The 10,048-nt window shown below is 33.6% G+C and overlaps 1 protein-coding gene across 1 annotated transcript in view; it reads left to right on the top strand.

The window, feature by feature from the left end:
• The window catches only part of LOC148944093 (uncharacterized), a 394,466-nt gene that overhangs the window by 189,733 nt on the left and 194,685 nt on the right, over window positions 1-10,048 (top strand). The window lies entirely within an intron of this gene.

Here is a 10,048-nt window from a genome sequence, read left to right as displayed (position 1 = left end):
AGCTTTATCTAAATCTAGACACGTTTCCAGTTTTCCCGGGAGAGTCATAGGTTCTTCATGTAAAAAGGCTCTCAGCTTTTTCAGTATCCCCCCTTCTCTTGGAAGAAACACGTGCTAATAGACTGATAAGTAAAAGACCTACGGGGAAGCAGAACTCAGAATTAACTTCCGCACCTCACCCCTAGATTTAAAAATATCCTCTTTAAGAGGTATTGTCATTGAAAATGTCTTTGTGGGTATTTTCATAGGAAAAATTGAACATACAAATTATTTTGTGTCAAATTATTTTCTGACTTTAATCCAATATCAATTTAATTTCCATGATAATTCTAGGGATCGGTATAGAATCCAGATGATGTAGACTGCTTCTTCATAAACCGCGGTCTTATTAGACTAGGAGTATCAAGCTATATATTTCTGTTAATGATGTGTACCTGATGTAGTTGTAGTTTACCGAATAAACGTCTTTTAAACGGATAGAAAGTTGGAATTGAAACCATATATTAGTAGAAAGGCCTCAATTGATCCCACGATTCACCCCTGCTGCCACCTACAACTTTTTTGCACACCATATATGGGCATAGAGTCCCTAGGGGAAATGGATTTCTGGGAAATTGATTGCGTAATCAAAGTGTGCCAATGACCTAAATTTCCAAAGGTGTTGATGTTGTTGTTGTAAGTGCACGCTCTCAGCGAATGTCAAGGTCGATGTTGTTGTTGTTTTGGCCATGTGCATAGAGTCATTAGGGAGAACACGTGGTTAATTAAAGCGATTGGGAATTTGGAACACCTGTGCTGTCAGTCATTAATCAAATTGTTTCCGGGCAAAGTTTAATAATGTCTGACAGGTACTGTCAATCATTAATCAAATTGTTTCCAGGCGAAGTTTAATAATGTCTGACAGGTGATATCAAGATTGATTGATTTGTCATGAAATGGGAATTAATTTGTTGTTTCTAAGGGGAATTATTGATTCACGAAAGGGGAATTAATTTGATGTTTCTAAGGGGAAGGTGGGGAAGAGATATATTGATTGCGTAATCGACTAAGACAATTGGATTTCTGAGAAATTGATTACATAATCGGTAGAACCCTATCAGGAGGTCCTGACGGGAATCCATTTATAGACATAGAATGACGTAATCGACTAAGACAAATGGATTTCTGAGAAATTGATTACATAATCGGTAGAACCCTATCAGGAGGTCCTGACGGGAATCCATTTATGGACATAGAATGACGTAATCAACTAGGACAAATGGATTTCTGAGAAATTGATTACATAATCGGTAGAACCCTATCAGGAGGTCCTGACGGGAATCCATTTATGGACATAGAATGACGTAATAAACTAGGACAAATGGATTTCTGAGAAATTGATTACATAATCGGTAGAACCCTATCAGAAGGTAATGACGGGAATCCATTTATGGGCATAGAATGACGTAATCAACTAGGACAAATGGATTTCTGAGAAATTGATTACATAATCGGTAGAACCCTATCAGGAGGTCCTGACGGGAATCCATTTATGGGCATAGAATGACGTAATCAACTAGGACAAATGGAAGTTCCTTTCTTAATGTTCCTCCTCAACCCATTTTACAAGTTGAAGTACCCATCCTTTTTACCCACAACTTTACTTTACAGCTTTTTGAATGCCCAACACCAATCAATACCTTTCAAATGGCATTTCAGAACAAGTTCTTTTCTTAATGTCTTTCCTATACCCATTTTACAAGTTGAAGTACCCATCTTTTCACCCACAACTTTAATTTAAAGCTTTTTAAATGCTTTAACACCAAGCAATTCTTTTCAAAGGCAATTCAGAACCAGTTAGTTTCTTAATGTAATTCCTAAACCCATTTTACAAGTTGAAGTATCCCATCCTTTACACCCACAACTTTACTTTACACCTTTTTGGATACCTCATCACCAAGAAATACTTTTCAAAAGGCATTTCAGAGCAAGTTACTTTCTTAATATCCCTCCTAAACCCATTTTCCAACTTCAAGTACTTATCTTTTTCACTCACAACTTTACTTTACAGCTTTTTGAATGCTCCGACACCAAGCAATACTTTTCAAAAGGCATTTCAGAACCAGTTCTTTTCTTAATGTCATTCCTAAACCCATTTTCCAACTTGAAGTACCCATCCTTTTCACCCGCAATTTTACTTTACAACTTTTTGAATGCTCCAACATCAAGGAATACCTTTCAAAAGGCATTTCAGAGCAAGTTCCTTTCTTAATGTCCCTCCTAAACCCATTTTCCAACTTGAAGTACCCATCCTTTTCACTCACAACTTTACTATACTGCCTTTTTGAATGCTCCAACACAAAGCAATACTTTTCAAAGGCATTTCAGAACAAGTTCCTTTCTTAATATCCCTTCTAAACCCATTTTACAAGTTGAAGTACCCATCCGTTTCATCCACAACTTTACTTTACTGCTTTTTGGATATCTCAACACCAAGCAATACTTTTCAACGGGCATTTTAGAACAAGGTCCTTTCTTAATGTCCCTTCTAAACCCATTTTACAAGTTGAAGTACCCATCCTTCCTTTCCAGCCACAACTTTACTTTACTGCCTTTTGAATGCTCCAACACCAAGCAATACTTTTCAACGGGCATTTCACGACAAGTTCTTTTCTTAATGTCCTTCCTAAACCCATTTTCCAACTTGAAGTACCAATCCTTTTCACCCACAACTTTACTTTACAGCTTTTTTGAATGCTCCAACACCAAGTAATACTTTTCAAAAGGCATTTCAGAGCAACTTCTTTTCTTAATGTCCCTTCTAAACCCATTTTCCAACTTGAAGCATCCATACTTTTCACCCACAACTTTACTTTACAGCTTTTTGAATGCTCCAACACCAAGCAATACTTTTCAAAAGACATTTCAGAGCAAGTTCCTTTCTTAATGTCCCTTCTAAACCCATTTTACAAGTTGAAGCATCCATCCTTTTCACTCACGACTTTACTTTACAGCTTTTTGGATACCTCAACACCAAGAAATACCTTTCAAAAGACATTTCAGAGCAAGTTCCTTTCTTAATGTCCGTTCTAACCCCATTTTCCAACTTGAAGTACCAATCATTTTCACCCACAACTTTACTTTACATCTTTTTGGATACATCAACACCAAGAAATACATTTCAAAAGTCATTTCAGAGCAAGTTCCTTTCTTAAAGTCCCTCCAAAACCCATTTTCCAACTTGAAGTACCCATCCTTTTCACTCACAACTTTACTTTACAGCTTTTTGGATATCTCAACACCAAGAAATACTTTTCAAAAGGCATTTCAGAGCAAATTCATTTCTTAATGTCCCTCCTAAACCCATTTTACAAGTTGAAGTACCCATCCTTTTCACCCGCAACTTTACTTTACAGCTTTTTGGATACCTCAACACCACGAAATACCTTTCAAAAGGCATTTCAGAACAAGTTCTTTTCTTAATGTCCCTTCTAAACCCATTTTCCAACTTGAAGAATCCATCCTTTTCACTCACAACTTTACATTACAGCTTTTTGGATACCTCAACACCAAGAAATACCTTTCAAAAGACATTTCAGAGCAAGTTCCTTTCTTAATGTCCCTTCTAAACCCATTTTCCAACTTGAAGTACCAATCATTTTCACCCACAACTTTACTTTACAGCTTTTTGGATACCTCAACACCAAGCAATACCTTTCAAAAGGCATATCAGATAAAGTTCCTTTCTTAATGTCACTTCTAAACCCATTTTCCAACTTGAAGTACCCATCTTTTTCACCCACAACTATACTTTACAACTTTTTGGATACCTCACCACCAAGCAATACCTTTCAAAGGGCATTTCAGAGCAAGTTCTTTTCTTAATGTCCCTCCTAAACCCATTTTACAAGTTGAAGTACCCATCCTTTTCACCCGCAACTTTACTTTACAGCTTTTTGGATACCTCAACACCAAGCAATACTTTTCAAAAGGCATTTCAGAACAAGTTCTTTTCTTAATGTCCTTCCTAAACCCATTTACAAGTTGAAGTACCCATCCTTTACAGCCAACACCAATTAATACTTTTCAAAAGACATTTCACAACAAGTTCCTTTCTTAATGTCCCTCCTAAACCCATTTTACAAGTTGAAGTACTCATCCTTTTCACCACAACTTTACTTTACAACTTTTTTTCTTAATATCCCTCCTAAGCCCATTTTACAAATCCTTTTCACTACAACTTTACTTTACAACTTTTGTGCACGCCACAATATCATGCAAGTTTCCACTTCAGTTCAGATTTTTTTTTGTACACTTCACAATATCATGCAAGTTTCCACTTCAGTTCAGATTTTTCTCAAAGAGATGAAAAAATTTAAAATACTGTTCCAAATTTTTCATAGAAGATAGAAAGTTCAAGTTATCTTCTGAATTTTATTAAAGAGCTTAGTTCAATTCTAATTTATCCAAAGAAAATAAAAATCTTCCACTTCAGTTCTTAATTTCACAAAGACACAAGGGAATTTAAAGTTCTATTTGAAATATTTCCGTAGAAGATAGAAAAATCTATACCATAGTTGTGAATATTTTCCCGGAAGATAAAAATTTCTACTTCAATTTTAAATTTTCTCAACGAAGTGAAGAAAAGATCAAGTTCTAGTCATCATGCAAGATTCCACTTCAGTTCAGATTTTTCTCAAAGAGATGAAAAAATTTAAAATACTGTTCCAAATTTTTCATAGAAGATAGAAAGTTCAAGTTATCTTCTGAATTTTATTCAAGAACTTACAGTTCAATTCTAATTTCTCCAAAGAAAATAAAAATCTTCCACTTCAGTTCTTAATTTCACAAAGACACAAGGAAATTTAAAGTTCTATTTGAAATTTCTCAATAAAGTGAAGAAAAGTTCAAGCTGTCTTCTGAATTTTCTCAATGAAAAAGAAATTAGTTATTGATCAATTCTATTTTTCCTAATAATATAAAAAAGCTTCCATTTCAATTCAGATGTTTCCCCAAAGACATAAATTTAAAATTCTCCTCCAAATTTTTTTGTAGAAGATAGAAAAAGTTACACATTTATCGTGAATATTTCACTATGAAGATAAGGGGCTAATTTTCTCATTGATGTGAAGAAAAGTTCAAGTTCTTTTCCTAACTATCCATATGAAAAGAAATAAGTTACAGATCAATTCTATTTTTCAAGAAAAAATAAAAATTTTCCACTTCAGTTCAGATTTTTCTCAAAGAGATGGAAAAATTTTAAATTACTGTTCTAAATTTTTCATAGAAAAGAAATAAGTTACAGATCAATTCTATTTTTCAAGAAAAAATAAAAATTTTCCACTTCAATTCATATTTTTCTCAAAGAGATGGAAAAATTTTAAATTACTGTTCTAAATTTTTCATAGAAGATAGAAAAAGTTACACATTGATCATGAAGAGTTAACTCAAGTCTGAATTTTATTAAAGAACTTACAGTTCGATTCTAATTTCTCCGGAGAAAAATAAAAATCTTCCACTTCAGTTCTTAATTTCACAAAGACACAAAGAAATTTAAAGTTCTCTTCTGAATTTTCTTAGAGAAAAGAAAAAAGTTATAGTTCAATTCTAATTTTTTTCAAAGAAAATAAAAAATCAAAAATCAATAAATTACTGTTCTAAATTTTTTATAGAAAAGAAATAAGTTACAGATCAATTCTATTTTTCAAGAAAAAATAAAAATTTTCCACTTCAATTCAGATTTTTCTCAAAGAGATGGAAAAATTTTAAATTACTGTTCTAAATTTTTCATAGAAGATAGAAAAAGTTAGACATTGATCATGAAAAGTTAACTGAAGTCTGAATTTTATTAAAGAACTTGCAGTTCAATTCTAATTTCGCCAAAGAAAAATAAAAATCTTCCTCTTCAATTCTTAATCTCCCAAAGACAAAAAGAAATTTAAAGTTCTCTTCTGAATTTTCGTAGAGAAAAGAAAAAAGTTACAGTTCAATTCTAATTTTTTTCAATGAAAATAAAAAATATTAATCTTTTTAAAAAACATCCTAAGCGCTGAACATGCTAACGTTTCCTAAGATAATAGAAATATAACAAAGTAATGCATAAAATATTTTTATTGAAGTAACAACATGTAGTAACAACATAAAAATACAAAGTCGACCTTGGGGGATTTTCCGGCGAGTATGGTTAGGTTAGGTTAGACTAGATTAAGTTAGGTTAGATTAGGTTAGGTTAAGTCAGGTTAGGTAAGTTAGGTTAGGTTAGCTAAGTTACGTCAGGTTAGCTAGTAAACATCTCTCCATGTTTAAGTTAGGTTAGTTTAGGCTAGATTAATTTATGTTAGGTTAAGTTAGGTTAGGTTAGCCTACGTACGCGCGCGTACGTAGGCTAACCTAACTTAACCTAACTTAACTTAACCTAACCTAACATAAATTAATCTAGCCTAACCTAACCTAACCTAACTTAAACATGGAGATGTGTTTACTACCTAACCTTCCTTGTGAACTGAAGTCAAAGATTTTTATTTTCTCTGGAGAAATTAGAATTTAACCGTGAGTTATGCAATGAAATTCATAAGATAACTTGAACTTTATATATTCAATGAAAAATTTGGAAAAAAATTTTAAATTTTTTCATCTTTCTGATAAAGATCTGAACTGAAGTGGAATCCTGAGTGACACCTCGAATTTTAACTTTTCTTCCCTTTGTTGAGAAAATTTGAAATTGAAGAAGAAATATTTGCCTTCCGATAAAATGTTCACAACTATGGTATAGGTTTTTCTATCTTCTACGGAAATATTTCAAATAGAACTTAAAATTTCCTTGTGTCTTTGTGAAATTAAAGAACTGAAGTGGAAGATTTTTATTTTCTTTGGAGAAATTAGAATTGAACTAAGTTCTTTAATAAAATTCAGAAGATAACTTGAACTTTCTATCTTCTATGAAAAATTTGGAACAGTATTTTAAATTTTTTCATCTCTTTGAGAAAAATCTGAACTGAAGTGAAAACTTGCATGATATTGTGGCGTGTAAAAAAAAAATCTAAACTGAAGTGGAAACTTGTATGATATTGTGACGTGCACAAAAGTTGTAAAGTAAAGTTGTAGTGAAAAGGATTTGTAAAATGGGTTTAGGAGGGACATTAAGAAAAAAGTTGTAAAGTAAAGTTGTGGTGAAAAGGATGAGTACTTCAACTTGTAAAATGGGTTTAAGAGGGACATTAAGAAAGGAACTTGTTGTGAAATGCCTTTTGAAAACTATTGATTGGTGTTGGCTGTAAAGGATGGGTACTTCAACTTGTAAATGGGTTTAGGAAGGACATTAAGAAAAGAACTTGTTCTGAAATGCTCTTTGAAAAGTATTGCTTGGTGTTGGAGCATTCAAAAAGCTGTAAAGTAAAGTTTGGGGTGAAAAGGATGGGTACTTCAATTTGTAAAATGGGTTTAGGACGGTCACTAAGAAAAGAACTTGTTCTGAAATGCCTTTGAAAAGTATTGCTTGGTGTTGGAGCATTCAAAAAGCTGTAAAGTAAAGTTGTGGGTGAAAAGGATGGGTACTTCAACTTGTAAAATGGGCTTAGGAAGGAAATTATGAAAAGAACTGGTTCTGAAATGTCTTTGAAAAGTATTGCTTGGTGTTGGAGCATTCAAAAGAACCAGAAAGCTGTAAAGTAAAGTTATGGGTGAAAAGGATGGCTACTTCGACTTTTAAAATGGGTCTAGGAGGGACTTTAAGAAAGGAACTTGCCATGAAATGTCTTTGAAAAGTATTCCTTGATGTTGGAGCATTCAAAAAGTTGTAAAGTAAAGTTGTGGGTGAAAAGGATGGGTACTTTAAGTTGGAAAATGGGTTTAGAAGGGACATTAAGAAAAGAAGTTGTTCTGAAATGCCTTTTGAATGGTATTTCTTGGTGTTGAGGCATCCAAAAAGCTGTAAAGTAAAGTTGTGAGTGAAAAGGATAGATGCTTTAACTTGTAAAATTGGTTTAGGAGGGACATTAAGAAAGGAACTTGCTCTGAAATGCCTTTCGAAAAGTATTTCTTGGTGTCGAGGTATCAAAAAAGCTGTAAAGTAAAGTTGTGAGTGAAAAGGATGAGTGCTTCAAGTTGGAAAATGGGTTTAGAAGTAACATTAAGAAAAGAAGTTGCTCTGAAATGCCTTTTGAAAGGTATTTCTTGGTGTTGAGGTATCCATAAAGTAAAGTTGTGGGTGAAAAGGATTAGTACTTCAACTTGTAAAATGGGTTTAGAAGAGACATTAAAAAAGGAAGTTGCTCTGAAATGTCTTTTGAAAGGTATTTCTTGGTGTTGAGGTGTCCAAAAAGCTGTAAAGTAAAGTTGTGAGTGAAAAAGATGGATGCTTCTACTTGTAAAATTGGTTTAGGAGGGACATTAAGAAAGGAACTTGCTCTGAAATGTCTTTTGAAAAGTATTGCTTGGTGTTGGAGCATTCAAAAAGCTTTAAAGTAAAGTTGTGAGTGAAAAGGATGGGTACTTCAAGTTGGAAAATGGGTTTAGAAGGGACATTAAGAAAAGAACTTGTTCTGAAATGCCTTTTGAAAGGTATTTCATGGTGTTGAGGTATCCAAAAAGCTGTAAAATAAAGTTGTGTGTGAAAAGGATGGATGCTTCAACATGTAAAATGGGTCTAGGAGGGACTTTAAGAAAGGAAATTGCTCTGAAATGTCTTTTGAAAAGTATTGCTTGGTGTTGAGGTATCCAAAAAGTTGTAAAGTAAAGTTGTGGGTGAAAAGGATGGGTACTTCAAGTTGGAAAATGAGTTTAGAAGGGACATTAAGAAAAGAAGTTGCTTTGAAATGCCTTTTGAATGGTATTTCTTGGTGTTAAGGCATCCAAAAAGCTGTAAAGTAAAGTTGTGAGTGAAAAAGATGGATGCTTCAACATGTAAAATTGGTTGAGGAGGGATATTAAGACAGGAATTTGCTCTGAAATGCCTTTTGAAAAGTAATGCTTGGTGTTGAGATATCCAAAAAGCTGTAAAGTAAAGTTGTGGGTGAAAAGGATGGGTACTTCAAGTTGGAAAATGGGTTTAGAATGGACAATAAGAAAAGAACTTGCTCTGAAATGTCTTTTGAGAGGTATTTCTTGGTGTTGAGGTATCCAAAAAACCGTAAAGTAAAGTTGTGGGTGAAAAGGATGGGTACTTCAACTTGTAAAATGGGGTTAGGAGGGACATTAAGAAAGGAATTTGCTCTGAAATGCCTTTTGAAAAGTATTTCTTGGTGTTGAGATATCCAAAAAGCTGTAAAGTAAAGTTGTGAGTGAAAAGGATGGGTACTTCAAGTTGGAAAATGGGTTTTGGAGGCTCATTAAGAAAAGAACTTGCTCTGAAATGCCTTTTGAAATGTAGTGCTTAGTGTTGATGTATCCAAAAAGCTGTAAAGTAAAGTTGTGTGTGAAAATGATTGGTATTTCAATTTGGAAAATGGGTTTAGAAGGGACATTAAGAAAGGAACTTGCTCTGAAATGTCTTTTGAAAGGTATTTCTTGGTGTTGAGGTATCCAAAAAGCTGTAATGTAAAGTTGTGAGTGAAAAGGATGGATGCTTCAAGTTTGAAAATGGGTTTAGAAGGGACATTAAGAAAAGAACTTGTTCTGAAATGCCTTTTGAAAGGTATTTCGTGGTGTTGAGGTATCCAAAAAGCTGTAAAGTAAAGTTGCGGGTGAAAAGGATGGGTACTTCAACTTGTAAAAGGGGTTTAGGAGGGACATTAAGAAAGGAATTTGCTCTGAAATGCCTTTTGAAAAGTATTTCTTGGTGTTGAGATATCCAAAAAGCTGTAAAGTAAAGTTGTGAGTGAAAAGGATGGGTACTTCAAGTTGGAAAATGGGTTTTGGAGGGACTTTAAGAAAAGAACTTGCTCTGAAATGACTTTTGAAAGGTATTGCTTGGTGTTGATGTATCCAAAAAGCTGTAAAGTAAAGTTGTGGGTGAAAATGATTGGTACTTCAAGTTGGAAAATGGGTTTAGAAGGGACATTAAGAAAGGAACTTGCTCTGAAATGTCTTTTGAATGGTATTTCTTGGCGTTGAGGTATCCAAAAAGCTGTAA

This window comes from Artemia sp. Qi Xiang Cuo, chromosome 14 (assembly GCF_049724085.1).
Source record: "Artemia sp. Qi Xiang Cuo chromosome 14, ASM4972408v1, whole genome shotgun sequence".
Classification (NCBI taxonomy): domain Eukaryota; kingdom Metazoa; phylum Arthropoda; class Branchiopoda; order Anostraca; family Artemiidae; genus Artemia; species Artemia sp. Qi Xiang Cuo.
The sequence above is the reverse complement of the archived record's forward strand: the minus strand, read 5'-3'. Positions and strand labels throughout refer to the sequence as shown.